General features: G+C 43.5%; 2 long non-coding RNA genes across 2 annotated transcripts in view; one reads left to right on the plus strand and one right to left on the minus strand.

Annotated features, from left to right (window-relative positions):
• The window catches only part of LOC141173218 (uncharacterized), a 30,974-nt gene extending 23,065 nt beyond the window's left edge, over positions 1 to 7,909 (minus strand). Inside the window, exons 1-2 of the long non-coding RNA XR_012252617.1 lie at positions 7,705 to 7,909; positions 4,610 to 4,772 (exon numbers count right to left, since the gene is read on the minus strand). This is a non-coding gene — a long non-coding RNA (uncharacterized lncRNA). The remainder of the gene's footprint in view (positions 1 to 4,609; positions 4,773 to 7,704) is intronic.
• LOC141173213 (uncharacterized) overlaps positions 1,891 to 18,497 on the plus strand; it is a 56,575-nt gene continuing 39,968 nt past the window's right edge. Inside the window, exon 1 of the long non-coding RNA XR_012252613.1 lies at positions 1,891 to 2,021. This is a non-coding gene — a long non-coding RNA (uncharacterized lncRNA). The remainder of the gene's footprint in view (positions 2,022 to 18,497) is intronic.

Consider the following 18,497-nt stretch of genomic DNA (forward strand, 5'->3'; position numbering starts at 1 on the left):
GCCCCCTTGTATAGTAGCTCAGAGGTTCCGCCTCCCAGACCCGTTACAGTATGGTTTTATTTCTCTATTTCCTGTACCTCTGGCTTCTATGCTTCTGCTACTGACTCAATTTTTTCCCCTTTATCCAACCCCTTTGTTCTTTCTCAGAATCCATCCATCTCTTTAAATCCAAGGAGCCGGTAGGAGGCATCTCGGCCTTTAAGAATTTTTTGTTTTTTTATATTCAAGGCAGTACTGCCCATTCTACCACTCACTACATCTACAGCTATCTGACACATCTTTGCCATTTGAGGTCCCCATGGGTTCCCTGAGGCTAGTTCCAGGTACCTCAGAACAATTTCAAGTCTCACAAAAAGGATCAAAATTCTAAAACTAGTGATTGTTTCAAAATACCTGAAATTTGTCTCTTCTGAAACCAAATTTTAAAAATCTCGAAATAATCTCTAGTCCCATAAACTAACCTCAAATCTCGTGGGGAGTGTACATTGTACAATCTTTCTGTGTTAAGTCTTTGCTTCTAATTAAGAGCCAGAAAAGGAATGCAGACCATAAAATCAGGTTTTCTATATGCAATACTAGGGTTTACAATGTTTTCATACAGCAGCAAATAAATCACCTCTTAATACATTAGTATGATACACAAAGCACTTAACGCTCCCCTGTCCGAGGACACCTCACATAGGTCATCTTTCAGAACTGCAGTGATCCCATCTTGACAGTCCACAGCTATATATGCTGCCATTTCTCACTGCAGATTCAGGCAGCTGTCAGCAATCAGAAGAAGAAAATTTTGTTTTTTTGTCTCTCCTCCGAAAACACTTTTTTTTTAAGTTTTTTAATATGTTGGAATATACTTTGGTATCTCAATAGGGCCTCCCTAATTCTCTGAGCAGCTTTTTCTACTCAGAAGTTTTGACGATTCTATCAGAGTTGGGGAAACCAACAGAGGTGCACAGGAATGCGATTTCCAAAAGTCTCCAAAGAAAAAGGTGATGGTCATTTATTATATAACAGGCACTATCGCCAACGGGTGTCAGCTGATTCTGACATCTGACACCCGGCCCTCAGTACCAGGAGCAATGCCTGCACCACTCCCGGCACTTTAACCCTGTAAATGCTGCAATCGCAGAATTTAGCAAGCGAGCAGAGGGACAAAAGCCCCTCTGTTCTTGGATCGGAGACTCCGCAACGTCATCACGAGGTCCTGATTGTTGCCATGGTGTCCTAATGTCGTCATGATGACATCCGCGTAAGCAGGCACTAGCAGGCTGGTTGGATCACACGCAGTGTATGATCAAACATGCTTGCTTGCAGTGCAGTGCTGACAGCCTGCACCGCATAGGGATACTGCTGCATCTCTATGCGTCAAGAGACGAGATCTCAAGCAAATGCTAAATCTACCTGAGGGACGATGGATCCCAAGGACTGAAGTGGACATCCGGGTAAGCAGGCACTAGCAGGCTGGTTGGATCACACGCAGTGTATGATCAAACATGCTTGCTTGCAGTGCAGTGCTGACAGCCTGCACCGCATAGGGATACTGCTGCATCTCTATGCGTCAAGAGACGAGATCTCAAGCAAATGCTAAATCTACCTGAGGGACGATGGATCCCAAGGACTGAAGTGGACATCCGGGTAAGCAGGCACTAGCAGGCTGGTTGAATCACACGCAGTGTATGATCAAACATGCTTGCTTGCAGTGCAGTGCTGACAGCCTGCACCGCATAGGGATACTGCTGCATCTCTATGCGTCAAGAGACGAGATCTCAAGCAAATGCTAAATCTACCAGAGAGACGATGGATCCCAAGGACTGAAGTGGACATCCGGGTAAGCAGGCACTAGCAGGCTGGTTGGATCACACGCAGTGTATGATCAAACATGCTTGCTTGCAGTGCAGTGCTGACAGCCTGCACCGCATAGGGATACTGCTGCATCTCTATGCGTCAAGAGACGAGATCTCAAGCAAATGCTAAATCTACCTGAGGGACGATGGATCCCAAGGACTGAAGTGGACATCCGGGTAAGCAGGCACTAGCAGGCTGGTTGGATCACACGCAGTGTATGATCAAACATGCTTGCTTGCAGTGCAGTGCTGACAGCCTGCACCGCATAGGGATACTGCTGCATCTCTATGTGTCAAGAGACGAGATCTCAAGCAAATGCTAAATCTACCGGAGAGACGCAAGATCCCAAGGACTGAAGTTTCAGTAAGACAGACACACATGTGTATGTCTCAGCAGAATCTCTGTTTTATTCATAGATACCCCTTACAAAACACTATAAAACGCAGTGCAAGATTACGTAAAACATATGGTACTTGGCAGACATTTGGATCAAAATAATTGCGTGTCAAACCATTGTCAGGTGACTGATTAATAGTGTGGGAGATATCCTTTCACATAATTTAGCCAAGGTCGACAGTGTCACAGTTTAACCACTTATTTTTGGTACATTCCAATCTCGGGACATTTGGGGAGTTTTTCCTGGAATTGGTGGTTTAGTGAATAGGGGTGATGTGTTTTGTCACAGATGTTAATTATAGGCCAATTCTGTTAGTGTGTATGCAGGTCAGTCTTTTGCAATCAATTATATAAATAAGAAGCCTTGAAGGGCTAGAAACGAGAAATTAACCATTTCTTTAACAACTCCCTTCTTTTTATCATCTTGTACAGTATAGACCAAAAGTTTGGACACACCTTCTCATTTAAAGATTTTTCTGTATTTTCATGACTATGAAAATTGTACATTCACACTGAAGACATCAAAACTATGAATTAACACATGTGGAATTATATACTTAACAAAAAAGTGTGAAACAACTGAAAATATGTCTTATATTCTAGGTTCTTCACAGTAGCCACCTTTTGCTTTGATGACTGCTTTGCACACTCTTGGCATTCTCTTGATGAGCTTCAAGAGGTAGTCACCGAAAATGGTCTTCCAACAATCTTGAAGGAGTTCCCAGAGATGCTTAGCACTTGTTGGCCCTTTTGCCTTCACTCTGCGGTCCAGCTCACCCCAAACCATCTCGATTGGGTTCAGGTCTGGTGACTGTGGAGGCCAGGTCATCTGGCGTAGCACCCCATCACTCTCCTTCTTGGTCAAATAGCCCTTACACAGCCTGGAGGTGTGTTTGGGGTCATTGTCCTGTTAAAAAATAAATGATGGTCCAACTAAGCGCAAACCGGATGGAATAGCATGCCGCTGCAAGATGCTGTGGTAGCCATGTTGGTTCAGTATGCCTTCAATTTTGAATAAATCCCCAACAGTGTCACCAGCAAAGCACCCCCAGACCATCACACCTCCTCCTCCATGCTTCACGGTGGGAACCAGGCATGTAGAGTCCATCCGTTCACCTTTTCTGCGTCGCACAAAGACACGGTGGTTGGAACCAAAGATCTCAAATTTGGACTCATCAGACCAAAGCACAGATTTCCACTGGTCTAATGTCCATTCCTTGTGTTCTTTAGCCCAAATAAGTCTCTTCTGCTTGTTGCCTGTCCTTAGCAGTGGTTTCCTAGCAGCTATTTTACCATGAAGGCCTGCTGCACAAAGTCTCCTCTTAACAGTTGTTGTAGAGATGTGTCTGCTGCTAGAACTCTGTGTGGAATTGACCTGGTCTCTAATCTGAGCTGCTGTTAACCTGCGATTTCTGAGGCTGGTGACTCGGATAAACTTATCCTCAGAAGCAGAGGTGACTCTTGGTCTTCCTTTCCTGGGGCGGTCCTCATGTGAGCCAGTTTCTTTGTAGCGGTTGATGGTTTTTGCAACTGCACTTGGGGACACTTTCAAAGTTTGCCCAATTTTTCGGACTGACTGACCTTCATTTCTTAAAGTAATGATGGCCACTTGTTTTTCTTTACTTAGCTGCTTTTTTCTTGCCATAATACAAATTCTAACAGTCTATTCAGTAGGACTATCAGCTGTGTATCCACCAGACTTCTGCACAACACAACTGATGGTCCCAACCCCATTTATAAGGCAAGAAATCCCACTTATTAAACCTGACAGGGCACACCTGTGAAGTGAAAACCATTTCCGGTGACTACCTCTTGAAGCTCATCAAGAGAATGCCAAGAGTGTGCAAAGCAGTCATCAAAGCAAAAGGTGGCTACTTTGAAGAACCTAGAATATAAGACATATTTTCAGTTGTTTCACACTTTTTTGTTAAGTATATAATTCCACATGTGTTAATTGATAGTTTTGATGCCTTCAGTGTGAATGTACAATTTTCATAGTCATGAAAATACAGAAAAATCTTTAAATGAGAAGGTGTGTCCAAACTTTTGGTCTGTACTGTATATCTGTCCCTCATTCCTCTCCCTGCCTGTCACCTAGGTCTGCAAGATAACCCTACTTCACAAAATACAAGGCTAACCCGCTGTATATCATGGGATACCAGTCCCGTTGCATGTCCATTCAGATTAAGCTAGTTGAACAGACCTTCTATCCATCCTGTCCCTATGTCTTCCTATATGTTGCTATTAAAAAGGGGTTATATGTATATATGTGTGAATATGAAAAATACTTATTAATATCTATACATTCCATTTTATTATGTTAAATCGGATAAAAAAAATCTTTAGTATTGTTTAGTAACATACGTACATTTAATACGAATCATCTTGCTTCAGAATTCATTAAACCTCAGTAGATGCAGTCATCTAGGTCGGCTGAAGTGGCTTTATTGCAGAAGAGCCATTCACGCTGGACTGTAGTGATTATTGTAGCCATCACTTGAGTTTTTTTAGTTTTATGGCCTTGTTTTTACCTGGAAGACATTTACAATTAGAAGCAAGAATTTTCTCATCATCATCACAAAAGGTTTTACCATTTCACATCTTATGCTTAGTGATAGTTAATTAATCCAGGGATTTAATCTGACTGCCAGATTGGTGTCGGGAAGTGAATTTTTCCTCAATGATGTAAATTGGCCTATACCGCATGGTTTTTTTTTTGCCTTCCCCTGGATCAACGCTGCGGAATAGCTGCAGTGCACAAGAAATAGGCTGAACTGGATGGACGCTTGCCTTTTTTCGGCCTTATAAACTATCTATCTATCTATCTATCTATCTATCATCTATCTATCTATCTATATATTATCTATCATCTATCTATCATCTATCTATCTATCTATCATCTATCTATCTATCTATCTATCGATCGATCTCTCAAAAAAACTGCTTGAATCAAGAAATGAATTACTCCAGTTATCCAACCACCTATCCCTTTAAACAAATTCAAGGGGTTTAACCATGAAAGCCATTCTGGGAATGGCAAATCTGCATTTGCCTTTCTCCCCATGCATTCATCTGTATCTCCTAATGCAAAGAGATATTCCTCAGATCAATTAGAATTATGGAACTGTCTCTCTAAACAGATCTGTTTACATAATTGTCCTCCCTTACTAGCACTGTAAGGGGTAGGGTATTTAGCTACAACACTACAGTGGGGGAAATAAGTATTTGACTCCTTGTTGTTTTTTTTAAGCTTGTCCACTGACAAAGACATGAACAGTCTATAATTTTAAGGGTAGGTTAATTTTAACATTGAGAGATAGAATATCCCCAAAAAAATCAAGAAAATCACATTGTATAAATTAGATATTTCTCACTGCAAAATGCAAAAAAAAGTATTTGATCCCCTACAAACCATTATGAGTTCTGGCTCCCACAGACCAGTTAGACACTCCTAATCAACTCATTACCTGCATTAAAGACAGCTGTCTTACATAGTCACCTGTGTAAAAGACTCCTGTCCACAGACTCAATTAATCAGTCAGACTCTACAACATGGGCAAGACCAAAGAGCTTTCTAAGGATGTCGGGGACAAGATCATAGACCTGCACAAAGCTGGAATGGGCTACAAAACCATAAGTAAGACGCTGGGTGAGAAGGAGACAACTGTTGGTGCAATAGTAAGGAAATGGAAGAAATACAAAATGACTGTCAATCGACATCGATCTGGGACACCATGCAAAATATCACCTCGTGGGGTTTCCTTGGTCATGAGGAAGGTGAGAGATCAGCCTAAAACTACACAGGGGGGAACTTATTAATGATCTCCAGGCAGCTGGGACCACAGTCACCAAGAAAACCATTGGTAACACATTACGCCTTAAAGGTTTAAAATCCTGCAGTGCCCACAAGGTCCTCCTGCTCAAGAAGGCCCGTCTGAAGGTTGCCAATGAACACCTGGATGTTTCTGAGCTATTGGGAGAAGGTGCTGTGGTCAGATGAGACAAAAATTGAGCTCTTTGGCATTAACTCAACTCGCCATGTTTGGAAGAAGAGAAATGCTGCCTATGACCCAAAGAACACCATCCCCACTGTCAAGCATGGAGGTGGAAACATTATGTTTTGTGGGTGTTTCTCTGCTAAGGGCACAGGACTACTTCACCGCATCAATGGGAGAATGGATGGAGCCATGTACCGTAAAATCCTGAGTAACAACCTACTTCCCTCCGCCAGGACATCAAAAATGGGTCGTGGCTGTGTCTTCCAGCAAGACAATGACCCAAAACATACAGCCAAGGCAACAAAGGAGTGGCTCAAAAAGAAGCACAGTAAGGCCATGGAGTGGCCTAGCCAGTCTCCAGACCTTATTCCCATAGAAAACTTAAGGAGTGAGTTGAAGCTCCGAGTTGCCAAGCGACAGCCTCAAAATCTTAATGATTTAGAGATGATCTGCAAAGAGGAGTGGACCAAAATTCCTCCTGACATGTGCGCAACCCTCATCATCAATTACAAAAAATCAGTCTGACTGCTGTGCTGCCAACAAGGGTTTTGTTTTGCTACCAAGTATTAAGTGTTGTTTGCCAGAAGGATGAAATACTTATTTCTCACTGCAAAATGCAAATAAATGTATCTAATTTATACAATGTGATTTTCTTGATTTTTTTTTTTTATATAATTTTATTGGTAGGTTCATTTTAACATTAAGAGAATAGACTGTTCATGTCTTTGTAAGTGGGAAAACTTACAAAAACAGCAAGGGATCAAATAATTATTTCCTTCACTGTACAGTTACTGAGCACAAACACTTTTCACACGGCATATGAAAAACCTATCAAAAAACTGGTGGATCCTCAACCACTATTTCATCATTCCCCTCAATGTCTATCACTTCAACCACTATTACTCCTTCATTCTCTACTGTGAAGCATTCATTCTATCCCAGTTCTCTATGTATCCCCAGCCTGTGGAATCAGCAATGACCACGAACTACCAAAGTAAATGAGATCTGAATCTTTACGGACCAAAATGCTTTCTAAACACTCTGCCAAAAATGATAAATAACTTAATGACTTGTGCAGTCATCAATAGCTTATATAAACACAGTAGTATTATAGCTGAGTATAGTTTAGAATTAGTTTAATTCAAAATTAGAAACAGATGTTGAGAACTTAGAATAGAATTGGTTGGATATAGCTAGAAAGGAAATTAAATGACAAACGAAGAAGAAAGAAAATTACTATACTAAAAAAAAACAAAAAAAAAAAACACTTTTCAAACGTACAAATTCTATATACGTATCTATATGTATATTTTTATCAAAACAAAAAAAAAAAACAATTTAAAATAGAAAATTAAAAACAATAACTTTTTCTACCTGAGGGTTTCCAGTTTGAGATCCCCATAGACTGACCTAGAAGGCCCCCTCTCCCGGAGAGAAAGTCTGTGTATCAAAGCTACTCACTTACCCGGGATTTAGTTTCTGTTCGGCATGAAGGCAATCAGTTGTTCAGTCTCAGATGAAATAAAAAGGGAAATATATCTCGCTGGGGCCTCCAAGTTGTCAGAGATGGGATCTTACGTCTCTCAGGTAGATTTAGGATTTGCTTGATATCTCAAGGAATGAAGTTTCAGGAAGACAGACACACATGTATGTCTCAGCGGAATCTCTGTTTATTCATAGACACATTGTGCTTTATAGTGCTTAGTAAAGGGTAAGATTACGTAAAACATATGGTACTTGGCTGACATTTGGGTCAAAATAATTACTTGTCAAACTATTGTCAGGTCACTGTGATTAAACTATGCGAAAGGATATCTCCCACACTATTAAACTGTGTGACACTGTCAGCCTTGGCTAACCACTTATGTTTGGTACATTCCAATCTCGGGACATTTGGGGAGTTGTTCCTGTAATTGGTGGTTTAGAGAATAGGGGTGATGTGTTTTGTCACTTGGACAGATTTGGACACAGATGTTTATTATAGGCCAATTCTTTTAGTGTGTATCCAGGTCAGTCTTTTGCAAATCAATTATGTAAACAATAAGTCTGTATATTGGATTTCTTAAAGACAAGGGCTAGAAACTAGAAATGAACCATTTCTTTAATATATGCAATACAAGCAATCAGCCAGCAAAAAATTAAAGTCTCATAATGGAACAAAGTAAAAAAAAGTGACAGTGAAAAAAAATTGTAAAAATAAAATAATAAAAAATAGATATATTGCACCCATAAATAATTATGAAAAAAAGTACACATATTTGGCATCGCCACGTCCGGAACAACCTGACCTATAAAACAGTCCCACTAGTTAACTCCTTTAGTGAACATAGTAAAAAAAAAAAGCAAAAAATGGTGCTTTATCATAATACTGCCAAATAAAAAGTGGAATAAAACGCGATAAAAAATAAATAAAAATGGCACCGCTGAGTCATCTTGTCCCACAAAAAAACATACAGCTCCATCAGCCGAAAATTAAAAAAAAGTTATAACTCTCAGAATAAAGCGATGCAAAAAATTTCTCTCTATATAATAGTTTTTATTGTGTAAAAGCGCCAAAACTTAAAAAAAATATATATAAATGTGGTATCGCTGTAATTGTACTGACCCGAAGAATAAAGCTGCCTTAATCAATTTTACCACACGCAGAATGGCAAAAAAAGTTCCTGAATTGCTGGTTTTTGGTCATTCTGCCTCTGAAAAATCAAAATTGAAAGCGATCAAAATATGTCACGTGCCCGAAAATGGTACCAATAAAAATGTCAACTTGTCTCGCAAAAAATAAGCTCTTACATGACTGTCAGCCGAAATATGAAAAAATGATAGCTCTCAAAATAGGGCGATGCAAAAACTAGTCTTTGCGACAATGGAAAAAAAAAGCGTTGTGTGTGACGCTGTCAAACATAAAAACCTGATATAAATCTGTATCTCTGTAATTGCACTGACCTGAAGAATAAAATCGTCTAATTATACCGCACGAGGAACGGTGTAAAAAATAAATAAAACCAATTGTTCACCTGCTGCTGATTTGTTCATTCTGCCTCCCAAAGATCGCAGTAAGGCTCGGCTCACATTTATCCTGCGCTGAACGCTTACACCGGGGTTTCCATGTAAATCTCTGAAATACATGATTTAGACGGAACCCCCGGTGGAAGATTCCCTGTAATGAGGCAGATGGAGGCACCGTGGACGCCGCCTGGCCTGTGATTTGGCAGTGTCCATCTTTATTAGGAGTGCATAAAGTGTCGTCAGCCACAGTTTTGCAAACCTCTGAAAAATAGAATTAGACTTACCGGTAATTCGGTTTCTAATAACCCACCACGACAGCACACCGGAGGATGTAACCCCACCCTAATAGAGACAGGAAATACAAAGAGGTTAAAAAGCCCCTCCCAAATCCTCCCTCCCGTGTTGTTACAAAGGATCACAAGGGTATAGATCAGGGGTCTCAAACTCAGCTGGGCATATGGGCCGCACACAGAAAAACATTTAATTTGGGGGGCCGCATTATTTGCATGACAAAGTGACATTTTTAGTGATACCATTTTATTTTCTATACACCTTTTGAACTGGTCCTTCATCTTGCAGACAAGGTCTCCCCTCCAGGTCCCCCATATTGCAGACATGGTCCCCCATCCAGGTCCCCCATATTGCAGACATGGTCTCCCATCCAGGTCCCCCATATTGCAGACATGGTCTCCAATCCAGGTCCCCCATATTGCAGACATGTTCTCCCATCCAGGTCCCCCATATTGCAGACATGGTCTCCCATCCAGGTCCCCCATATTGCAGACATGGTCCCCCATCCAGGTCCCCCATATTGCAGACATGGTCCCCCATCCAGCAGACATGGTCTCCCATCCAGGTCCCCCATATTGCAGACATGGTCCCCGAAATTGCAGACATGGTCCCCCATATTGCAGACACGATCCCCCTTCCAGGTCCCCCATATTGCAGACATGGTCTTCATATTGCAGACATGGTCCCCCATCCTGGTCCTTATGTTGCAAACATGTCCCCCATCCAGGTCCCCCCCCATACTGCGCACAGGGCCACCCCCCCATACTGCGCACAGGGCCACCCCCCCATACTGCACTCAGGGTCCCCCCCCCATACTGCGCTCAGGGTCCCCGCCCCCCATACTGCGCTCAGGGTCCCCATCCCCCCATACTGCGCTCAGGGTACCAGTTCCCCCCCATACTGCGCTCAGGGTCCCCCCCCCCATACTGCGCTCAGGGTTCCCATCCCCCCATACAGCGCTCAGGGTCCCCATCCCCCCATACAGCGCTCAGGGTCCTTGTCCCCCCATACAGCACTCAGGGTCCCCGTCCCCCCCTATACAGCGCTCAGGGTCCCTGTCCCCCCCATACAGCGCTCAGGGTCCCCGTCCCCCCATACTGCGCACAGTGCCCTCCCCCATACTGAGCACAGGTCCCCTGTGCTGTATTTAACATGACAGAGAAAAAAAAAAAAAGATTCTCACCTGTCCTACATTCCCTCAGAGTCCTTTATGCACCTGTGGCCGCAGGCACAGACCCCGTAACGATCGCGGCTCTCTCCAGCAGCCACTGACATCAGCGCTGTAATGCAGTGTATTGCCGCGCAGAGACCGGCTCTCTGCACAGCAATACCAGTGTCAGCCGTCGGCCTATCAGAGGCCAGCAGCTGACATCTGCGCATGGCAGTGACGTCATACGCCGCTACGCTGGGACGCAGATGTCAGCTGCTGGCCTCTGATAGGCCGACGGCTGACACTGGTATTGCTGTGCAGAGAGCCGGTCTCTGCGCGGCAATACACTGCATTACAGCGCTGATGTCGGTGACTGCTGGAGAGAGCCGCGATAGTTACAGGGGTCTGTGCCTGCGGGCCGCAAGAAGCAGCCCGCGGGCCGCGTGTTTGAGACCCCTGGTATAGATGCTTCAAGTTAATTTTTATTTCTACTGATTAAATGATGTAGAAACAATAAGCAAAGGGGGAGGGAGTTACCCGTGCTGTCGTGGTGGGTTATTAGAAACCGAATTACCCGTAAGTCTAATTCTATTTTCTCTAATAACCCCCCACGACAGCACACAGGAGGTATACCAAAGAGATACTAGGGGGGGACAACAGCCTGAAGGACCTTCCTTCCAAAGGCTTAATCTCTAACGGACATTAGATCCATTCTGTAGTGTCTGGAGACGGTATAGATTGAGAACCAAGTAGCAGCTCTGCAAATCTGTTCGATGGCTCTCAGCCCAGGAGACAGATATCACCCTTGTAGAATAGGCCTTGAGCTTTTCCGGAGGAGGTAGATTTTGGATTTGGTAAGCTTCCATAATTGCTATTTTAATCCAGTTGGCCATCGTGGATTTTGCTGATTTCTTCCCTTTGTTTGGGCCCTGAGTATGGACAAAATTCTTGTCCTTCCTTCTTTCTTCCGTTCCCTGAAGGTAGAGCAGTATTATTCTTCGAACATCTCATTTTTTTGGGTTGTCACAAAAGGATGGAAGAATTATCTCCTGAGACCTGTGGAAATTCAAGACCACCTTGGGTAGAAATGATGGATCAAGTCGGAAAATTAGACGATCTCCCGGGATCCTTAGGTAGGGTTCGTTAATCGAAAGGGCCTGCAGTTCACCTACTCTCCTGGCTGTAGTTATTGCTACCAGGAAGGCTGTTTTCCAGACCACTCTGTCTGATCTTATGGTTGATAAGGGTTCAAAGGGTGGAAGGGTTAACCCCTTCATAACAATGTTAAGGTCCCAGGGGGAACTAAGTCTGTTAACTTCGGGTGGATGCGGGTGGCTGCTGTCATAAATCTCCTCAGCCACTGATGTTCAGCTAGGTTTTGATCGAAGTATGAGCTTAGAGCCACTATCTGGACTTTAAGGGTACCAAGACTAAGACCCTTGTCCAGACCTTCCTGTAAGAAATCCAATATCTGCGCTATATTGGCTCTATAAGGGTCTCGATGACTAGGTGCACACCACATTAAAAAGGTCTTCCAGATTTTATGGTATATGGTGTTCGTTACTGGTCTCCTGCTTTTCTGGAGATTCTCGATGACCGTCTGAGAGGCCTCTTGTCTTTAATATCAGGAACTCAGTAACCAGGCAGCCAGGTGTAGTCTCTCGGGGTCCGGATGCTGAATTGGTCCCTGGAGAAGCAGATCTCTGATGGGAGGAAGGACTAGAGGGCCCTCTACACTCAAACTGGTTAATGTACTGAACCAACTCCTGTTTGGTTAAAGAGGAGCTACTAGGATTACTCTGGAGGAAGGCATACGCCAGTTTGAATTTCCATTGATGAGCGAACGCGTTTACGCCCAAGCAAGGATCATTTGAATCCAGGGAGAAATATTGAGGTACCTTCGCGTTCTAGTGTCTACCTCCGGAAAGTCCCATCTTTCGGTTAACAGCTGAAAGACATCTGGGCTTAGACTCCACTCTCCTGGATGAATTTTTGTTCGGCCTGGATGTTGACTGAGCCTTTGATATGAAGAGCTCACAGGGGGGAGAAGATGTTCCTCGGCCCAGGAAAATATTCTTGCAGAGATCGATTTTAAGTTCTCGTGTCTTGTGCTTCCCTGATGGGCTACTGTGGTGATATTGTCAGAAAAGATCTGTATGTGGGAATCCTGGACCAGAGACTCTGCTGCTCTGAGGGCTTCCTCTATGGCTTTTAATTCTCTGAAGTTTGATGAACGTTGACTCACTTCTTTGAACCATATACCTTGGAATAGCTTTTGGGAGACTATGGCTCCCCATCCTCTTCCGCTGGCATCCACTTTTATGGTTATCAGTGGGTTCTGGATCCAAAGAACTACTCTGTTTCGATTTTTTGTGCTCAGCCACCAGGATAGAGAGATTTTTACCCGTGGTGGTATAGAAATCCTCTTGTTCAGAGACCATGGAGATTCGTCCCAATTCATAAGGATGTGAGTCTGTAATGTTTGGATATGAGCCTGAGCCCGGGCCACCATCTGAATACAGGATGTTAGAGAACCGACATGGCACTTGTTAACGACACCAATCTCTTGGTTCGTAGAATATTGATCTTTGCTTTCAACATGACTTGCTTTTGTTTGGGTATAAAAGACATCTTGTTGTGGGAGTCCAATAGCACTCCTAAAAAGTCTTTGTCATGGATGGAACCATATCTGATTTTTTGTGGTTCACTAACCAAACAAGTGATGACAGGATCTGAGTGGTCAACTGTATATGATCTTGTAGTAAGGGTACTGAGGGAGCGATTAATAGTAGGTCATCGAGGTATGGTACTATCAAAATATTCTGACCTCTGATATAAGCCATGACTTTTGTAAATATCCGTGGGGCTGATGACATTCCGAATGGGAGAACGTTGAACTGGCAGTGGACTATCTGTTCTCCTTGGGCCACCGCAAATCTTAAAAATTTTCGGTAAAGTGGATGTATGGGGATGTGGTAGTATGCATCCTGGAGATCGATTGTGGCCATGACATGGTCCTGTCCTATTAGAGGGACCATTGATCTGGTCGATTCCATCTTGAATCTCCGGTAGCGGATATATTGATTCAGTGGCTTTAGATTGATTATAGTTCAGTGAGAGCCGTTTGGTTTTCTTATCAGGAAGAGATTGGAATAATGTCCTCTGCCCATTTCCCCTGTTGGTACTAGGGATATCACCCCCGAGGATAGTAGGTCTGTTAGACTGGATCTCAAGGCAGCTTGCAGTCCTTAAGAGGAGATTCGCGTTATCTTTATTCTCTGCGAGGGGTAGGAAGAGAATTCTATCTTTACTCCAAACTCAACTGCCCTTAGGATCCATGGGTCTGAGCATATCTCTCTCCACTGAGGAAGAAAGTTTGAGATGCGGCCCCCAACTGTCTTGGCGTCAAGGTTTATTCTGGCGCTGATTTTGGGAGAGAAAAAGATTCTTGCCGCCTCTTCCTTTTGGGTAGCTCCACCGACCTGTTTTCTCTTTTCCCTTATATTGAGGGGTCTGATCTTGGGAAGGTTGAAAGGGTCTCTTCCTTGCACTTCTAGGTTCCGGGAGGGATCTCTTTTTGTCTGAGGCTTTCTCGAGAATATCATCTAGAGCTGGTCCAAACATGTATCTTCCTTTAAAGGGAATAGAACATAATTTCATCTTTGATGCAACGTCACCGCTCCAGGACTTGAACCACAGGGCCCGTCTCACGGAATTAGACAAACGAGCTGCTCTTGCAGCCACTATTTAATTCTGCGGAAGCATCTGCTAGAAATCCTGTGGCTTTCTGGAGAAGTGGTAACATAGTAACATAGTTTTTAACCCCTTTACAGCCTGTGCCGAATTAGTACGCGCAGGCTGTAAACGCACTGAACCGCCGGAACCCTCACTGAACTGGGCACATGTCAGCTGATTATTACAGCTGACATGTGCCCGCAACAGCGGCGGGTGGAATCACGATCCACTCACAGCTGTTAACATGTTAAATGCCGCTGTCAATATCTGACAGCGGCATTTAACAGCGCCGCGCCGGAAGCGTGTCACTTACCCCGCCCATCGGTGAAGTCGTCACGTGATCGCAGGTCACCGATGGGTGGGCATGACAACCCTTGGTCTGCAGCAGACTCCAGTGGTTGTCATGAGCTGGTCGCTATGAGCGCCACCTGGTGGTCGGCGCTCATAGCACAGGACCATTTCTGCTACATACTGGTGATCTGCTGATCATCTGTATGCAGCAGAGGCAATCAGACAAGTGCTGCTTCTATTCTCCTACGGAGACTATAGAAGCAAGCAAAAAGTGAAAAAAAATGTTTTTAAAAATATTACAAAAATTCAAACAATATAAGTTTAAATCACCCCCCTTTCGCCCCATTCAAAATAAAATAATAATTAAAAAAAACACATACACATATTTGATATCACCGCGTTCAGGATCGCCTGATCTATCAATATAAAAAAAGAATTAATCTGATCGGTTAACGGTATAACGATAAAAAAATTCTAAACGCCAGAATTACGTTTTTTGGTCGCCAAAACATTGCAATAAAATGTAATAATGGACGATCAAAACATCGGATCTACCCCAAAATTGTATCAGTAAAAACTTCAGCTCGGTGCGCAAAAAATAAGCCCTCAACCAGCCCCAGATCCCGAAAAATGGAGACGCTACAGGTCTTGGAAAATGGTGCCATATAAATATATATATTTTTTTTACTAAACTTTGGATTTTTTTTTCACCACTTAAATAAAATAGAACCTATACATGTTTGGTGTCTACGAACTCATAATGACCTGAAGAATAATAATGGTAGGTCAGTTTTAGCATTCAGTGAACGTGGTAAAAAAGACAAACATCTGTGGTCTTGCACTTTTTTTGCAATTTCACCGCACTTAGAATTTTTTTCCCGTTTTCCCGTACAGGATATGGTAAAACTAGTAATGGCGTTGAAAAGTACAACTCGTGCCGCAAAAATAAGCCCTCACACGGCCATATTGACCAAAAAATAAAAACGCTATGGCTCTGGGAACAAGGGGAGCAAAAACCAAAAATGCAAAAACGGAAAATCCCAGGGTTGCGAAGGGGTTAAGGTTGAAGGAAGACTAAGTCCATCTAGTTCAACCCATAGCCTAACATGTTGATCCAGAGGAAGGCAAAAAAAAAAACATGTGGCAAACGCTAAGCTCCACATTGGGGAAAAAAATTCCTTCCTGACTCCATGCGACAATCAGACTAGTTCCCTGGATCAACGCCCTATCAAGGAATCTAGTATTTATAACCTGTAATATTATACTTTTCAAGAAAGGCATCCATGCCCTTCTTAAATTTTAGTAGTGAATCCCTCATTACAACATCATGCGGCAGAGAGCTCCATAGTCTCACTGCTCTTACAGTAAAGAATCCGCGTCTGTGATTATGATTAAACCTTCTTTCCTCCAGACGTAGAAGATTCCTCCTTGTCCCCGTCTCAGGCCTCAGAGTAAAAAGATCAGTAGAAAGGTCTTTGTACTGTTGTGGCACCCCAGGGGTCTGGTTACCACAGTAATAGAAATATTACGTCTGAGAGCAAGTGGGAGGTTTCTCTGGTCAGGAGCCCTAAGCATGCAACACGGCCCACCCAGACCTGGGAGGGGAGGAATCTGCCCTTATAAACTGGGTCTGGGGCGGGATTAGGAAGTCAGAGCCTGGAGAGGGAAAGTTACAGCAGGAGCTCTGTAGGAGCAGGAGTGAGTGCCAGGGGCTGGAAGCTAGAGAGCTCGCCCTGGTTGAAGACACTAAGACCGGACACAGAGTCCGAGGCTGTGGGGACATCCAGGTCCAGCAGCAGAATCCAACCGGCAGGGGATTCGAGTTCCTCTGGCCATAGAAGCCCGGAGGCACGATCACAAGCAAGGGACCAGCACCGCCATCGTGGAGCGCAGGCTAACAGAAGGCCCCAAGTCACCGGCCATACGGGTGAGCACTACACGGTACACTCAGGGACGTGGGCTACTTCTACCCGCATACAGCAAGGTAGCCAGGAAGAGTGCAGATAGACGGGGAGGCCTACAACTCCACCTGGCCAGGGGAGATCCTGCTTGCTCACAGACTGACCAGGCCTCTACTGCTAATCAGTACTCCCGGGAGGGTCTGCTTTATAACACCAGTAAAGACCCTGAACTGCACTGCACAGACTCTGAGTTGTTCCTGCTGCGCTCGTGCACCATCACTCCCATCATCCACACCAACTGCCCTGAGGCTATACTTCTCCCGTGGGGAGTCATCCCATTCTTAGCTGCACACACAACACCAGCCTCAGCGGTCTGCCTTCATAGAATCATAGAATCATAGAATGGTAGAGTTGGAAGGGACCTCCTGGGTCATCTGGTCCAACCCCCTGCTCAAAGCAGGATTCACTAGATCATCTCAGACAAATGTCTGTCCAGCCTCTGTTTGAAGACGTCCATTGAAGGGGAACTCACCACCTCTCGTGGCAGCCTGTTCCACTCATTAATCACCCTAACTGTCAAAAAGTTTTTTCTAATATCTAATCTGTGTCTCCTCCCATTTAGTTTCATCCCATTGCTTCTAGTCTTTCCTTGTGCAAATGAGAATAAAGATGATCCTTCTACAATGTGACAGCCCTTGACATATTTGTAGACAGCTATTAAGTCTCCTCTCAGTCTTCTTTTTTGCAAGCTAAACATTCCCAAATCCTGCAACCGTTCCTCATAGGACATGGTTTGCAGACCAGTCACCATTCTGGTCGCTCTTCTCTGAACTTGCTCCAGTTTGTCTATGTCTTTTTTAAAATGTGGTGCCCAAAACTGTACACAGTATTCCAGATGAGGTCTGACCAAAGAGGAGTAAAGACCGATAATGACTTCATGTGATCTAGACTGTATGCTTCTGTTAATACATCCCAGAATTGTATTTGCCTTTTTTGCTGCTGCATCACACTGTTGACTCATGTTCAGTCTATGATCTATTAGTATACCTAAGTCTTTTTCACATGTACTGTTGCTTAGCTCTATTCCTCCCATTCTGTATATGCTTTTTTCATTTTTATTGCCCAGATGTAGTACTTTGCATTTTTCCCTGTTAAAAACCATTCTGTTGGTTGCTGCCCACTGCTCCAGTTTATTTAGGTCTTTTTGAATCCTCTCTCTCTCTTCTCTAGTATTAGCTATCCCTCCTAGCTTTGTGTCATCAGCAAATTTAATCAGTTTACCCTCAATTCCTTCATCTAAATCATTGATAAAGATGTTGAACAATACAGGTCCCAGGACGGAGCCCTGTGGTACCCCACTTGAGACATTCATCCAGCTGGATGTGAAGCCATTTACAACCACCCTTTGAGTCCGATCACTAAGCCAGTTATGAATCCACCTAACAGTTGCCTGGTCCATTGCATACTTGGTCATTTTTTCAATAAGGATGGTGTGAGATACTTTGTCAAATGCTTTGCTGAAGTCAAGATATACTATATCTACAGCATTTCCCTGATCCACCCAGTCAGTGATTCTGTCATAGAAGGAAATTAAGTTAGTCTGACATGACTTGTTAGTTACAAACCCATGCTGACTCTGGTTAATCACTTCATTCTTATCCATGTACTTACATACATGTTGTTTAATAATTTGTTCAAAGATCTTTCCTGGTATAGAAGTCAGACTCACCGGCCTATAGTTCCCTGGGTCCACCTTCTTCCCCTTTTTGAAGATAGGAACAACATTTGCTCTTCTCCAGTCTTCTGGGACTTCTCCTGTTCTCCAAGAATTTTCAAAGATTATGGAGAGTGGTTCTAAAATTTCTTCTACGATCTCCTTCAGTA

Source organism: Phyllobates terribilis, unplaced genomic scaffold (assembly GCF_046119375.1).
Source record: "Phyllobates terribilis strain yellow unplaced genomic scaffold, ASM4611937v1 Scaffold_1__5_contigs__length_1240528914, whole genome shotgun sequence".
Lineage (NCBI taxonomy): Eukaryota > Metazoa > Chordata > Amphibia > Anura > Dendrobatidae > Phyllobates > Phyllobates terribilis.